The following is a 15,807-nucleotide window of genomic DNA, read 5'->3' as shown; positions in this document are numbered from 1 at the left end:
ATATATGGCTACTTGTTTGCCATTTATAGATAGAAGGAAATATAGCTCTTTGTCTCCCATAAAAGGTAATAGGAAATGGGTGTATCTTTTATGATTGGTTCTAGCAAACAGCCAATAGGAATTTCAACCAGGCTGATTGGACAGAGGCAGCCAAAGGAGGAGCAAGGGGGCTGGGCTGAGGGAATATAAGTGCTGGCCATCAGGGCTGGAGTGGGCAGAGCTTTGGTAACCATATACCACTGTGTCTCTCATTTATTTGTCTGACAAATAAATTATTATTTTAATTTCTCTATTGCTGCGTTGAATATTTCGTTCCAGCTAAGCGTTAACCACAAGCAGGGTGCTACAATACTTTTCATTACACACCCACACAAACCTATTAAGTTGTGGTATTCATACCGTAACATTTTCATTCATAGGCTTCCTTGTCATTTTTGAAGTGGAGAAAATCTGCTGCTGCCCTAAATGGATAGCAAACGGGACTTGATTCCGTGAAGAAAACTCCGAAAAGTCTTCTTGCTAATTTTAACTTAATTCGTTTTTAGCATGCTGGCAAAGAATTTCAGATTGAAACAGACGCTTTCAGCATTGCCAACCTGGTGCCCTCGGCTTGCTTACAACTACAACTCCCATCCAGTGGTGGCGCATATGCCCAGGGTGGGCGCACTCCCGAGGGGGTTGGGGTGCGGAGGGTGCCCTCCCAGGCGCGGGATGGCCGTTCACACCCACTGACCCCACTTCCTTCCCCTCCCCTTCCCGCTCACCTGCCTCCTTCCCGTCCTCTCTCCTGCCTGCCTCCTCCAGCCGGCAGCGCAGGGCAGGCAATGGCGGTTTGCTCACCCGCGACTCCCACGCCTACCACCAGCCGTCGGGTCGGGGGAAGGGGGAGTTGCTGTGCTGCTTTACCAGTGGCAAAGAAGCTCTCCCCCTTCCCCCGATGGCTCATGGTATGTTATGTACTGAGTTGAATAGGATCCAAACTGCAGCAGTCTGATTGGTCCTAGAACAATAGGATCCAAATTGCAGCAGTCTGATTGGTCCTAGAACAATAGGATTCAGAATGCAGCAGTCTGATTGGTTGGCAGGAACCACCCAATCATAAAATAATTTAAGATTACGCTCTATCCCAGAGCTTGAGAAAGAGGACCTGATTGGCTATCTAACAACGGAATTTTCTAAATTCTGGGGTATAAAAGAGGACGAAGATTTCAAGATAACAACTGCGTTTAGATTGGGAAGAATTGCCAGGAAGGACAGGCCCAGAGACTGTTTGATTATTTTAAGGACTAAACAGGAGAGAGACAAAATACTTGACCTCCACTTCAACAAATCACTTGAGATCCAGGACAAAAGAGCCAAAATTTACAAAGATATCCCTAAACAACTATTGGATCTCAGAGCCAACTACACTGATTTAGCTAGACTTTTGAGAAGCAACGGGATACCTTACAGGTGGGAGTTTCCACAAGGTCTATCATTCAACTACAAAGGAAAGAAAGTTAAAATCAAAACGAAAGAGGACAGCCAGAAGTTCCTGCACGACCACGGAGAGGATTTGCAGAAGGGAACAGCAATTCCTTGGCCTATATCACAGCCTGGAATAGAACCAACACCTTCTCCCTCGGACCCGGACAAAAAAGAGGACACCCCATAAAGAGCAACAACAGATTGATACAGGATGTCTCTGCAGCTGTACAGTTGGAACATTAATGGCGCAAATTCCCCGGAAAAACGCAAAAGGATCTTCCATATTTTGAAAAAAGAACATTTGGATATAATTTGCTTGCAAGAAACTCATGTGACTAGGCTCCATAGGAAAGTGTTAATCAACAAAAGACTAGGCCAAGAATTTATCTCATCGGACAGAGTTAAAAAGAGAGGCGTGGTGATCTACGCAAAGGAGAACTTATCACCGAAATTTTTGTTTAAAGATGAACAAGGAAGAATCCTGGCAATTGAAATACAAACTCAAGGAGAAAAAGTTTTGATATTAGGAATTTATGCACCAAATGAGGGGAAATCAGAATTTTATAAGAAGCTACATGAGACATTACTGGACTATCTGGATTATTCTAACATCATTATGATGGGAGACATGAATGGGGTGGTCTCTACTTATATGGATAAGTCACAGAACCAGAATTTAACCAAGGATGGCAGACTACCAAAAACCTTTTTTGAACTAACTGACAATATGGACTTGATTGATATATGGAGGACGAGAAACCCCTTAGGTAAAGAAGGAACTTTTTTCTCTGAGGCCCACCTGTCATGGACAAGAATCGACCAAATCTGGACAACTAGAGGGCTGGCACCTAAGACTACAAGAGTGGAAATCTGCCCAAAGACCTGCTCCGACCATAACGCTTTGAAAATGGAAGTGAGACTTACCCCTGCCGGTTCCTTCAGATGGAAAATGAATGACAATCTGTTAAGAGATCAAGAGATTGTAAAGAAGGCCCAAAAAGCTCTAAAGGACTATTTTGAAATTAACTTGAACACCTCGGTGGAAAAAAGAACAATCTGGGACGCTTGTAAAGCTGTAATGAGAGGGTTTCTGATACAACAGAATTCGATCAAGAAAAAACTCTGGAATGGAAGAAAGGATAAGATACTAGAGAAGATAAGAGATGGAGAGAAAAAGTTAAGATTGAATCCAAAATCAAAAGAGACTTTAAGAGAAATTAAATTCCACCAGTCACAATACACGAAATTGATAAACCAAGAAGTGGAATGGAAAATTAAACAAATGAAACAAAGATCCTTTGAATCGGCGAACAAATGTGGGAAACTGCTAGCTTGGCAGTTGAAAAAGAGACAAAAATTAAATTACGTTACCAACCTAGAAGTTGAAGGGAAAAACATCCAGAAACCGGGAGAAATTAGAAAGTGTTTCCAGAAATACTTCAAAAAACTATATACCCAAGGGCCGGAGGAAGTGACTGAGATAGACCAATTTTTGAAAGACAATGGCTTACCAGAACTATCTCAGGAGAAGAGATCAATCTTGAACTACAAAATAACACAACAGGAAATTGAGGATGCCATTCAGAACATGCAGCTAGGCAAATCTCCAGGCCCTGATGGACTTACCTCCAAGTATTATAGGACGTTAAAAGACTACCTGATACAACCATTAATGGAGGTTTGTAACCAGATTATGGGGGGAGGGAGGGCACCAGAAACGTGGAAAGAAGCATTCATCACACTGATACCCAAAGTGGAAACTGAAAAGACTCAACTTAAGAACTACCGTCCCATCTCACTCCTAAATGTGGATTACAAAATATTTGCAGACATTTTGGCAAATAGATTTAAAAAAGTACTAAATGAAGTAATTCATAAGGACCAAGCAGGCTTTCTTCCAGGCAGGCATTTGTTTGACAATACCAGGAACATTATTGACATTCTGGAACTTTTGCAAACAAATATTAACACCAAAGCAGTGTTAATATTCATTGATGCAGAGAAGGCCTTTGACAATATTTCTTGGAAGTTTATGAAGAAAAACTTGGAAGGGATGGGAGTGGGACGGGGGTTTGAAAATGGAATAGAAGCAATTTATTCAGAACAAAAAGCTAAGTTGATAGTGAACAATGTGGTGACAGAAGAGTTCCATATTGAAAAAGGAACACGACAGGGGTGCCCCCTATCCCCTTTATTATTTATCTCGGTCCTGGAGGTGTTGCTGAATATGATTAGGAAGGACCGGCAGGTACAAGGAATACGGGTCGGAGCGAAACAATATAAACTGAAAGCTTTTGCAGATGACTTGGTTTTAACATTACAGGAGCCAGAATCTAGTACCAAAAGAGTTTTAGAATTGATTCAAGAATTTGGTCGGGTGGCGGGATTTAAGTTGAACAAACAAAAAACTAAGGTATTAGGAAAGAATTTGACATCTTCTGAAACAGATGGGTTTCAGAAGGAAACAGACTTAAATGTTGTTAAAAAAGTGAAATACCTGGGGGTTAACTTGTCTTCCAAAAATTTGAACTTATTTAAGGACAACTATGAGAAATGTTGGTCAGAAGTTAAAAAAGACCTAGAAATCTGGTCAAGATTGAAATTATCCTTGTTAGGCCGAATTGCAGCTATAAAGATGAATGTTTTGCCAAAAATGTTGTTTCTGTTTCAAGCCTTGCAGATCGTGGACAGAGTGGAATGTTTTGGAAAGTGGCAGAAGGATATTTCGAAGTTTGTTTGGCAGGGCAAAAAGCCCCGAATAAAGTTTAAAATATTAACTGATGCAAAAGAAAGAGGGGGGTTTGCCCTGCCAGACTTAAGGTTATACTACGAAGCCGCAGCCTTCTGCTGGATGAAAGATTGGATTTTGCTAGAAAACACTGATGTCCTAGATCTGGAAGGCTTTAACAATTCGCTAGGTTGGCATGCGTATTTGTGGTATGACAAGGCAAAAACACATGGAATGTTCAAAAGCCATATTGTCAGAAAAGCAATATTTATGGTCTGGAAAAAATACAAAGACTTACTTGAAAGTAAGACTCCGAGGTGGCTATCACCAATAGAGGCCAAGGCTCGGAAAAAACCTAATATGGAGGCCGGCTGGCCGAAATATTGGGAAATAATAGAAAACATTGGAGACAATTGGAGGTTGCAGAGCTTTGAAAAATTAAAGGATAAGGTGCAAGATTGGTTTCACTATGCCCAAATTAATGAGGTTTTTAAGTTGGATAAAAAAACAGGATTCCAGGTGGAAAAATCGAAACTTGAGACAGAGCTGTTAGAACCAAAGACCAAGGTACTATCGAGAATGTATAACTTGCTGCTTAAATGGAACACCCAGGATGAGACAGTTAAATCAGCCATGATAAAATGGGCTCAAGACATTGGGTACAATATTATGTTTGAAGACTGGGAAAGGTTATGGACCACCGGTATAAAATTTACGGCATGTAATGCCTTGAAAGAAAACATTATGAAAATGATATACAGGTGGTACATGACCCCAGTCAAGCTTGCTAAGATATACCATTTGTCTGACAATAAATGTTGGAAGTGCAAGGAGGCTGAAGGGACATTCTTTCACCTTTGGTGGACTTGTCCAAAAGTGAAGGCCTTCTGGGAAATGATCTACAATGAGTTAAAAAAGGTGTTTAAGTACACCTTTCCTAAGAAACCGGAGGCCTTCCTCTTGGGCATTGTCGGCCCAAAGGTGTTAAAGAAGGACAGAACGTTTTTTATGTATGCTACCACAGCAGCAAGAATCCTTATCGCTAAGTACTGGAAGACTCAAGATTTGCCCACGCTGGAGGAATGGCAGACGCAACTGATGAACTACATGGAGTTAGCTGAGATGACTGCCAGGATCCGAGATTTGGGAGAAGAAGCAATGGAGGAGGACTGGAAAAAATTTAAGGACTATTTGCAAAAGTTTTATAAGTTATATGAACTATAAGATACCGCATGACTTGGAAGGTTAGCCCCAGCAATGAGAGTGGATTATATATGAAATTGGATAACATTATTGAAAGAACCAAAGTTTAAATGGCTAAAGATGATAATATGTTATGTTTTTAGAGTAAATGGGAAATAAGGGATTTAAACTTAAATTATGATTGAAAGTACAAAAGAAACACATGACACAAGGTTACAATTTGCTGACAAATTTATTGCTAAGAATGCACTGTGCGGGAGATGTGGGGAAGTCCGATAGAAGTTGAAATAAGTTGCTGAAATGGTTTGGTGTTTTTTTTTTCCTTCTTTTTTATCTTTTCTGTTTTTTCTTCTTTCTATTCTATCTGTAATTGGAAAAAACGTAATAAAAATTATTTAAAAAAAACCACAGAATGCAGCAGTCTGATTGGTCCAAGAACAATGCAGCAGTATGATTGGTTGGCAGGAACCACCCAATCATGCTCCAGATATAAGTGAATCCACAACCTGATTGGCTTACAGTAGAATTCCAGAATTAACCAATCATGTGCAGCCCATTGTGTAAATAATGTATATAAAGCAGATACTTCGAGGGGACTTATTATTCATCCATATTACTACACAATGTGAAGTCTTCCTATATCCCTGATAAAGTGTGGTCCCTTGCAATGGCTGAAATCCTGGAGGAAGAGAGGTTAGATAAAAATCCTGGAGGATAAGACTTTGGATGGTTATATGTCTGCCTCCATGGTTTGAAGCAGTTACGCTCCTGAATAGGGGTTGCTGGAGACTCTAGAAGGGGAGGGGATCTTGTTCCCAGGTCCTCCTTAAGCGTTTCCCAGACACATAATGCTTTAAAAATTGAAATATACTCAGAGTCGAGGGTGGATTTCATGCTCTTTATTCAGCTCATAGTGGTGAGGAGGAATGAAAGTTCCCCCCAAATATCTGCTTTATATACATTATTTACACAATGGGCTGCACGTAATTGGCTAATTCCGGGATTCTCCTGCAGGCCAATCAGATTGTGGATTCACTTCCACCTGGAGCTGGATTGGGTGGCTCCTGCGGACCAATCATACTGTTGCATTGTTCTAGGACCAATCAGACCTTTTGGATCCTATTGTTCTAGGACCAATCAGACTGCTGCATTTTGGATCCTATTCAACTCAGTACATAACAAAAATGTTTTTGTTTTCACCATCACCCGCAGGTCAGAGGAGAGAGATCAAGATGGAGAATTCCCACCCAGGGGAAGCTGTGCCAGAGGGAATGTCCCAGGGGAACGTTCCTTTGTTAGGTGAGATTGCAGACCAGAAGCGTGAGTCCAAAGGACACCAGGAAACAAAGGAATACAGCAATCTCCCAGAAGTTCCCTTTAGTGAAAAGCCCCTCTCCTCAACTTATGGGAGGAACGGCCAGCACAGTTTGGGTCCTGGGGAGGCTGAATGCCGAAGAACATCCCTATGAATGTCCTGTGTGTGGGGAGAGCTTCCAGCGAGATTCAACCCTGGCTGAACAACAGAGGATGCACATGGGAGAGGAAGCGTAGGAATGGTCTGAGAGCGAGAAGCCCGTTCCCCAGCGAGAGATCTGGGTGAGCCATCAGAGCGGCTCATGGAAGAGAAACCGAATGAGGGTCCCAAGTGCCAGATTTATGTAGAAGGTAAATAAGCTACAGCTTAGGGCCCCACTCTCTTGGGGCCCCAAAAAAAACATTTAAAGGGGGGGGAACAGGATGTGCATTTCCAAAATATAAGATGAAAAACAAATAAAATAAACCTACATACAGCAACAGTGTTTTGTGCTGTGTAGGTTCCTATGATGTAAGGCCTGCTAGCCTGCTCCCTAAAATATCATAGGTTTGCTCATTACTATATACAGTGGTACCTCGGGTTATGAACTTAATTTGTTCCGGAGGTCCATTCTTAACCTGAAACCGTTCTTAACCTGAGGTACCACTTTAGCTAACGGGGCCTCGCGCTGCCAGCGCACAATTTCTGTTCTCATCCTGAGGTAAAGTTCTCAAACCGAGGTACTACTTCTCGGTTAGCGGAGTCTGTAACCCGAAGTGTTTGTAACCCGAGGTACCACTGTCTAGGGTGCCTACATTCTGCATGGACTGGCTGCGTGGCAACATGTAGCATGCAGCTGCAGACTGCAGTGCAGCTCAGTTGAATGTCAGTCAAGCTGTTGTGCCTGTTATCTAATATTAAAGAGTGCTTGTAGAAGAGCAGGCAGCATGGACTTGTCATGTGACAAAGACGCATGAGAGCAGAAGCAGCAAAGCAGGCTGGGAAGTGCTGGGACTGCACAATCATTTCGGCCTGCTAAAGTTATTCAGGCCTAACTGTTAACTGTTGAGTCACTCTGACAGGTGACTCATTCTCCTTATAAGTAGCAGCCATTTTCTCTCTGTGTTCTCAGTAAGATTTCAGTCAGAGTCAGTCTGCCTCAGTTGTGGGCAGAGTCAGTATGTAATCCCAGTTAAACTGTTTGGAACCAGGTTGTTTATGAAGAAGTTTACAGTCATGTTGTTGTTGTTTAGTCATTTAGTCGTGTCCGACTCTTCGTGACCCCCTGGACCAGAACACACCAGGCACTCCTGTCTTCCACTGCCTCCCGCAGTTTGGTCAAACTCATGCTGGTAGCTTTGAGAACACTGTCCCACCATCCCGTCCTCTGTCGTCCCCTTCTCCTTAGGGAAGTGCTGGGTGAGATCCCATGGACAGTAATACTAAAAGGAAAGGGAGTTCATGGTGGCTGGGAGTTTGTTAAGAGGGAGATAGTAAAAGCACAACTTCAGGCAATATCAATGAGACGGAAACATGGAAGGTGCCTAAAGAAGCCAGGGTGGCTATCTAAAGAACTTTTAACTGAGTTAAGATTAAAAAAAGATGTGTACAAAAAATGGAAAAGGGGGGAAACCACCAAAGAGGAATTCAAACAAATAGCCAGCACGTGTAGACACAAAGTCAGAAAAGCTAAAGCACAGAATGAACTCAGGCTTGCTAGAAAGGTTAAAAGCAACAAAAAAGGCTTTTATGGGTATGTCTGTTGCAAAAGGAAGAACAAAGAAACAGTGGGGTCACTCAGAGGAGAAGATGGGGAAATGCAAACAGGGGACACAGAAAGGGCTGAACTCCTCAATGCCTTCTTTGCCCCAGTCTTCTCTGATAAAGAAAACAATGCCCGACCTGAAGAATTTGGAGCAAATGATTCAGCAGAGGAAACACAGCCCAGAATAACTAAGGAGATAGTACAAGAATATTTGGCTAGTTTAGATGTATTCAAGTCTCCAGGGCCAGATGAACTGCATCCAAGAGTATTAAAAGAACTGGCAGATGTGATCTCAGAACCACTGGCAGTCATCTTTGAGAATTCCTGGAGAACAGGCGAAGTCCCGGCAAACTGGAGGAGGGCAAATGTTGTCCCTATTTTCAAAAAGGGGAAAAGAGAGGACCCAAATAATTACCGCCCAGTCAGTCTGACATCAATACCAGGGAAGATTCTGGAGCAGATCATTAAGCAAACAGCCTGTGAGCACCTAGAAAGGAATGCTGTGATCACCAATAGTCAGCATGGATTTCTGAAAAATAAGTCATGTCAGACTAACCTGATCTCGTTTTTTGACAGAATTACAAGCTTGGTAGATGAAGGGAACGCAGTGGATGTAGCCTACCTTGATTTCAGCAAGGCATTTGACAAGGTGCCCCATGATATTCTTGTAAAGAAGCTGGTAAAATGCGGTCTTGACTATGCTACCACTCAGTGGATTTGTAACTGGCTGACTGACCGAACCCAAAGGGTGCTCATCAATGGTTCCTCTTCATCCTGGAGAAGAGTGACTAGTGGGGTGCCACAGGGTTCTGCCTTGGGCCCGGTCTTATTCAACATCTTTATCAACGACTTGGATGATGGACTCAAGGGCATCCTGATCAAATTTGCAGATGACACCAAACTGGGAGGGGTGGCTAACACCCCAGAGGACAGGATCACACGTCAAAACGACCTTGACAGATTAGAGAACTGGGCCAAAACAAACAAGATGAACTTTAACAGGGAGAAATGTAAAGTATTGCACTTGGGCAAAAAAAATGAGAGGCACAAATACAAGATGGGGGACACCTGGCTTGAGAGCAGTACATGTGAAAAGGATCTAGGAGTCTTGGTTGACCACAAACTTGACATGAGCCAACAGTGTGACGCGGCAACTAAAAAAGCCAATGCAATTCTGGGCTATATCAATAGGAGTATAGCATCTAGATCAAGGGAAGTAATAGTGCCACTGTATTCTGCTCTGGTCAGACCTCACCTGGAGTACTGTGTCCAGTTCTGGGCACCACAGTTCAAGAAGGACACTGACAAACTGGAACGTGTCCAGAGGAGGGCAACCAAAATGGTCAAAGGCCTGGAAACGATGCCTTATGAGGAACGGCTAAGGGAGCTGGGCATGTTTAGCCTGTCAGGAGTGCTCTGATGGTGTTTCCTGCTTGGACTCGATGGCCCTTGTGGTCTCTTCCAACTCTATGATTCTATGATTCTATGATTCCTTGTGCCCTCCATCTTTCCCAACATCAGGGTCTTTTCCAGGGAGTCTTCTCTTCTCATGAGGTGGCCAAAGTCTTGGAGCCTCAGCTTCAGGATCTGTCCTTCCAGTGAGCACTCAGGGCTGATTTTCTTTGGAATGGAAAGGTTTGATCTTCTTGCAGTCCATGGGACTCTCAAGAGTCTCCTCCAGCACCAGTTTACAGTCATACTTTGGGTTAAATGTGCTTCAGGTTGAGCACTTTTGGGTTGCGCTCCGTGGTGACCCAGAAGTAACAGAAAGCGTTACCTCCGGGTTTTGCCGCTCACGCAGACGGTCAAAATGACGTCATGTGCAGAAGTGACGAATTGCGGTCCGCGCACGCACAGACACGCAGTCATGGGTTGCGTTTGCTTCAGGATGCAAACGCGGCTCCAGAACAGATCCTGTTCGCATCCTGAGGTACCACTGTATTTTAACTCAGTAAAGCTCTTAGTCTTTCACTTAAAAACTCTGCATTATTAATTTATGCTGCCTGCCAGCTTCCAGATCAGGTCGGGGAATAGCGGGGTGGCAGTGCTGCGCCTCCCCGCTGTCCCCCAAGCTTGTGGGCTGCAGGCTGCTGCCCGCAAGCCTTGCGAGCCGCGGGACCTCCCGCCGGGCTTGAAAGGCTTGCGGATAGCTTCCTGAAGCCTGGAGAGCGAGAGGGGTCGATGCTCACCGACCCTTCTCGCTCTCCAGGCTTCAGCGAATGCCTGCATTCGCCCCATAGGGCGCACACACATTTCCCCTTCATTTTTGGAGGGGGGAAAGTGCGTCCTATAGGGCGAAAAATACGGTATATTAAGTATTTTACGTACAGTTTCTAAAATGTCAACCAGAAGTTACAAAAGTGGAGACCAAAAGAGGAAGGAGAAGCAGAAAGCTGAAGAAGACCTTAGCAAATGACCAAAATTAGATAGATATATAAGGGGCCCGAGGAACGCAAAGCCTATACCACAGCGAGTCGTCCCATTCCTGATACAGAACCTGGTACATCTAGTTCTATAGAATCTGCTTCAATGACTGAAGCAAGAAATATTCAGATTGACCAACCAGAGAGTAGTACAAGCACAGAAGATTCAACATCAAAATACAAACAGAATGGTGTTGGGCTATGGGGTGATTTAAGCAAAGATGACATTGTATATTGGGTAGAAAAAGGTCCGTCAGAGTGTTAGCACTCAGATGGTTTATTTGAAAAGGCAAAGAGGTCTTTTGCAAACCAAGATAAATATTTTTTCAAAGAGCTTGTTCTATCCCAAACAACTAATGGAGAAAAATACTGCAGAGAATGGTTAGTATATTCACCAGAAACTGGTTTTGTGTGCAAGCTCTTTTCAGATTCTTCCACACCATTATCATCAGATGGATTTTCTGATTGGCGCAACACCTATTTAGTTCCAAGTCATGAAAACTCTGAAGACCATAGAACAGCTTCAGTAGCATATCTTACAAGAAGAAAACGTGGCTCAACAATTGACTGTCAACTAGCAGAACAGATACATAATGAACGGCAGCACTGGAAACATGTTCTTGAATGAGTTGTTGCAGGCATAATAACTCTGGCAGAGCATGGTTTACCTTCAGAGGAGATGAGGAAAGATTTGGTTCTCGAAACTACCAACATGAGTGTGACCAAACTGCGGGAGGCAGTGGAAGACAGGAGTGCCTGGCGTGCTCTGGTCCAGGGGGTCACGAAGAGTCGGACACGACTAAACGACTAAACAACAACTCGAACTTATTGCAAAATTTGATCCTTTTCTAGCAAACCATATAAAAGAATTTGGAAATGGAGGATCAGGTGTCACATCCTACCTTTCTAAAACAATATGTGATGAATTTATCCAAATGATGGCATTTAAAGTAAGAAGATCAATTTCAGAGGATTTAAAAACTGCAGAGTACTTCAGTTTATCCGTTCTGTCCCATGTTGATCAGCTCACTGTTATTATAAGGTATGTCTCACCAGATGATGGGCTCCCTATTGAACATTTTCTAACCTTCCTAGAGATGGGTAGCCTGTTAGGATTCTTGCTCTATGTTTGCAATCATGGGATTGTTGTCTATCACATGACGGTGTATGTTTTCATTCCACAGTGTGGGAAGTGACAGAGACAGGATGTTTTGTACTACTGTGTTCCGCGATGTGGGACTATTGTCCTTTGTTGGCAAACTAAGGCCCGGGGGCCGGATGCGCCCCCCAGCTCATAAATCCGACCCACGTCACGAAGACGGAACCCACCGTGAAGCCAAGACTCCCAGTGATGGCGACGGGAGGAAGAGGCCGAGCAGCGGCAGCTCTGCCATTCAAACACCAGGTTTACCTCAGCGGCTTTTGATTGGCAGAGACGTCCCCGCGCCACGCTGAGGTAAACCAGGCGCAGGTTTGATTGATCGCCGGGAGTCTTGGCCTCTTCCCAGGGAATCGTAGCTCTTGGAAGGGAACAGGGGTGCCGCATAACAACCCTCAGCACTGATAACGGAAAAATACCAGGGAGAATTTTAGCCAATGCAAATTCTCCCTGCAATCCAAAGACCCGCATGAACCTACGAGAATCCTTGAGCAGCCAGTAGGCCTGATCTTTATTGAACAATACCGTTGCAACAGCATCCCCTCGATGCTGCCCAAGAGAGAGAGCACCCTGGTGTGTTGGGGGTCATACCCCTTCTGCTTTGGGCAGTCCCTTTTTTCAGGGTGCCTCCTCAAAACATCAGACATTTGTCACAAGGTAAGATGGCACCTTGCCAAGGTAGAGACGTCACCTTGCCAACAAAGGTCCGTATAGTTAAAGCCATGGTTTTCCCAGTAGTGATGTATGGAAGTGAGAGCTGGACCATAAAGAAGGCTGATCGCCGAAGAATTGATGCTTTTGAATTATGGTGCTGGAGGAGACTCTTGAGAGTCCCATGGACTGCAAGAAGATCAAACGCATCCATTCTGAAGGAAATCAGCCCTGAGTGCTCACTGGAAGGACAGATCGTGAAGCTGAGGCTCCAATACTTTGGCAACCTCATGAGAAGAGAAGACTCCCTGGAAAAGACCCTGATGTTGGGAAAGGTGGAGGGCACAAGGAGAAGGGGACGACAGAGGACGAGATGGTTGGACAGTGTTCTCGAAGCTACCAGCATGAGTTTGACCAAACTGCGGGAGGTAGTGGAGGACAGAGGTGCCTGGCGTGCTCTGGTCCATGGGGTCACGAAGAGTCGGACACGACTAAACAACAACAACAAGATGGCACAACAGGTGACTGCATTGCTTTAAAATTCCAGTTTGTATCTGGACTGGATTTGACTTGACTCTGCCTACGTCTTGTTGTTTCCAAATATATGTAATTGGCTTTTAATTGCATCCATATATGCAATTTTAAAGTTGTTTTTATATACACAATCATTTTGTATATGTTTTTGTGGCATGTTTAATCAGGAACGCCTTGTGGGAAGAAATCCATTAAACAAATAATAATCAAGTGGCCCTCAGTCCAATGTCATGCGGCCCTCAGCTTCGTTTCATGTTGGTGAGAAGGAGGGGGAGATAAGGTAAAGACAGAGAAAGGGGGCTTATCCACCAGCACCCTACCCACCCCTTTGACGTCAACTTTCGATTCTGGACCCAACCACCTCAAGAACATGGCTCCCCCACCCTAAAAGGATGTCCACCACTTAGTTCCCCTCTGATGTGTAAAACCTTGGGCCATCAATAAAGGAGCAGCACAAATCAGGTGTAGGGAACCTTTGGTCCTCCAGATGCTGAACTACAGTTCCTATTGGCCACAGCCAGCATGGCCAATGGCTGATGGGAGATGTAGTTCAGCAACTGCTGGAGGGCCAAATGTTTGTCCTCCCACCATCTGTGTCAATGATCCTTCTAGGCTCCAGACCTACCGTATTTTTTGCTCTATGACTCACTTTTTCCCTCCTAAAAAGTAAGGGGAAATGTGTGTGCGTCTTATGGAGCGAATGCAGGCTGCGCAGCTATCCCAGAAGCCAGAACAGCAAGAGGGATTGCTGCTTTCACTGCGCAGCGATCCCTCTTGCTGTTCTGGCTTCTGAGATTCAGAATATTTTTTTTCTAGTTTTCCTCCTCCAAAAACTAGGTGCGTCTTGTGGTCTGGTGTGTCTTATACAGCGAAAAATACGGTAATTTTGGTGAACGCTGAAGACACACCTTTTTGCCCTGGCTTTTGACGCCTGTATATTTTAAAGACCCGTCTTATTTTTGTAACTTGTTTTGAATTGTTTTTGATATTGCATTTTAATGGTTGCAACCCTCCCTGGGGCCATGGTGTGAAGGGCAGGTAATAAATTGTTAATAATTAATTATAATAATAATTTAATAATAATAATAATTTCGAAAGCCCCATCAGAAGCTATTTCCCTACACATCCTCATGACTGTCAAAGAAAGGGAGAAAGAAAAGGGGGTGGCAGCAGGAGGGGGGAAATGGCCCCTCGCTTTTGGCCTCGCCCAACACCAGGCCCTTTTGGGGGGGGGGGCTGGACACGAAAAAGGTTGCCACCAGCCCCTGAAGCCCACCACCCAGACAGAAAACACGAGACAGGAAGTTTGGAGCTTATTTATTTGGAAGGAAAGGTTTACTGGACGCCCCTCTTGGGCTCAGTTTGCCTACAGGTCACCTCCTTGGTGGTTTTTCACACTTGCACTACGGGTCAAATGTTAACGCGCCGAATATCCACACAAACACCCTTTGCCTTGTAACCACCTTCCAAGCAATATTGTCCCGTTCCTTACTCCATCGCTCTTCAAAGCTCTTCAAAGCATCTCCTCGCACAAACCCTCTTTCAGCCTTCCTCAAAAGTCAGAGCACAACGCTAAGAAACCGCACTACGGGTAAGGTTCAAACCACATGCTTAGATGTTGCTGAACTACAACTCCCAACACCCCAATGCTTGCTGGGGCTGATGGGAGTTGTAGTTCAGAAGGATCTAAATGCGCGCCCGCCTGTGGTACTCTTAAGCTGCCCCTGCTTCAGCCAATCTATCTCGTCTTTCCGCTATGGGTTTTGTGCTGACCTCCCTTACAGGGTTGTTGTTAAGATAGTCTGGTTCACGTGTCATGCCAAGCCATGGCTTAGCTCTGCGTTTCCCCAACTTGGGTCTCCAGCTGTTTTGGGACTGCAACTCCCATCATCCCTAGCTAGCAGGACCGGCGGTCGGGGATGATGGGAACTGTAGTCCCAAAACAGCTGACTCAAGTTGGGGAAACACTGGATTAGCTTGGATGTGTGGACTCTGGGAGAGGAGATGGCGGCCACTTTCCTTGTCCTGTTTGCTTGGCTTCTGTTCTAGATTGAACTTAGGTTTTCAAGCAGAGGTTGGATGGCCGTCTGCCATGGATGCTTCAGTTGAGATTCCTGCATTGCAGGGGGTTGGACTACAGGACCCTCAGGGTCCCTTCCAGCTATATGATTTGAAGATTGTAAGCCGTAGCTTAGCTTAGCACTCCATCCCAACCTGGGCTTGTGGGTCTAGCTTGTCCAAACTGCAAGCCGTAAACCACAGGCCAAATCATGGTTAGTCTGAACCAGGGCTAGTTCAACCATGACCCCTGGTTTGGGGGACACGCCAAGCCAAGCTTAGCTCAGCACAGCAGCAAATTATTGGGCGAGGAGTGAGGCGTCCCTGGGAGCCTGTGTGGCTTGGCTTCGTGCGATGTGCAAACTAGGGTCCTGTACGAGAAGCGCTTTCGACATTTTGGTGGGTCAGCAGCCACACACACCCTATACATTTAAAGTGCTATGATAGCACTTCAAGCAATCCTGGCTTCAAGCAGCTCTGGGAGCTGTGGTTCCTTTAAGGATACTGATGAGTTGTTAGTAAACC

The 15,807-nt window shown here is 44.6% G+C and overlaps 1 protein-coding gene and 1 long non-coding RNA gene across 2 annotated transcripts in view; both read right to left on the bottom strand.

Moving 5' to 3' along the window:
* LOC308580816 (zinc finger protein RFP-like) overlaps positions 1-644 on the bottom strand; it is a 99,909-nt gene extending 99,265 nt beyond the window's left edge. Inside the window, exon 1 of the mRNA XM_081183009.1 lies at positions 377-644. The gene's annotated coding sequence lies outside the window, so the exon portion shown is untranslated. The remainder of the gene's footprint in view (positions 1-376) is intronic.
* A 13,881-nt stretch (positions 645-14,525) lies between these two features.
* The window catches only part of LOC308581354, a 106,709-nt gene continuing 105,427 nt past the window's right edge, over positions 14,526-15,807 (bottom strand). The window contains exon 2 of the long non-coding RNA XR_014005002.1: positions 14,526-15,452. This is a non-coding gene — a long non-coding RNA (uncharacterized lncRNA). The remainder of the gene's footprint in view (positions 15,453-15,807) is intronic.

Source organism: Podarcis bocagei (genome assembly GCF_964188305.1).
Source record: "Podarcis bocagei genome assembly, chromosome: 2".
In the NCBI taxonomy this organism is placed as follows: Eukaryota; Metazoa; Chordata; class Lepidosauria; order Squamata; family Lacertidae; genus Podarcis; species Podarcis bocagei.
Note: the sequence above shows the minus strand (reverse complement) of the source record. Positions and strands in the feature narration are given on the sequence as shown.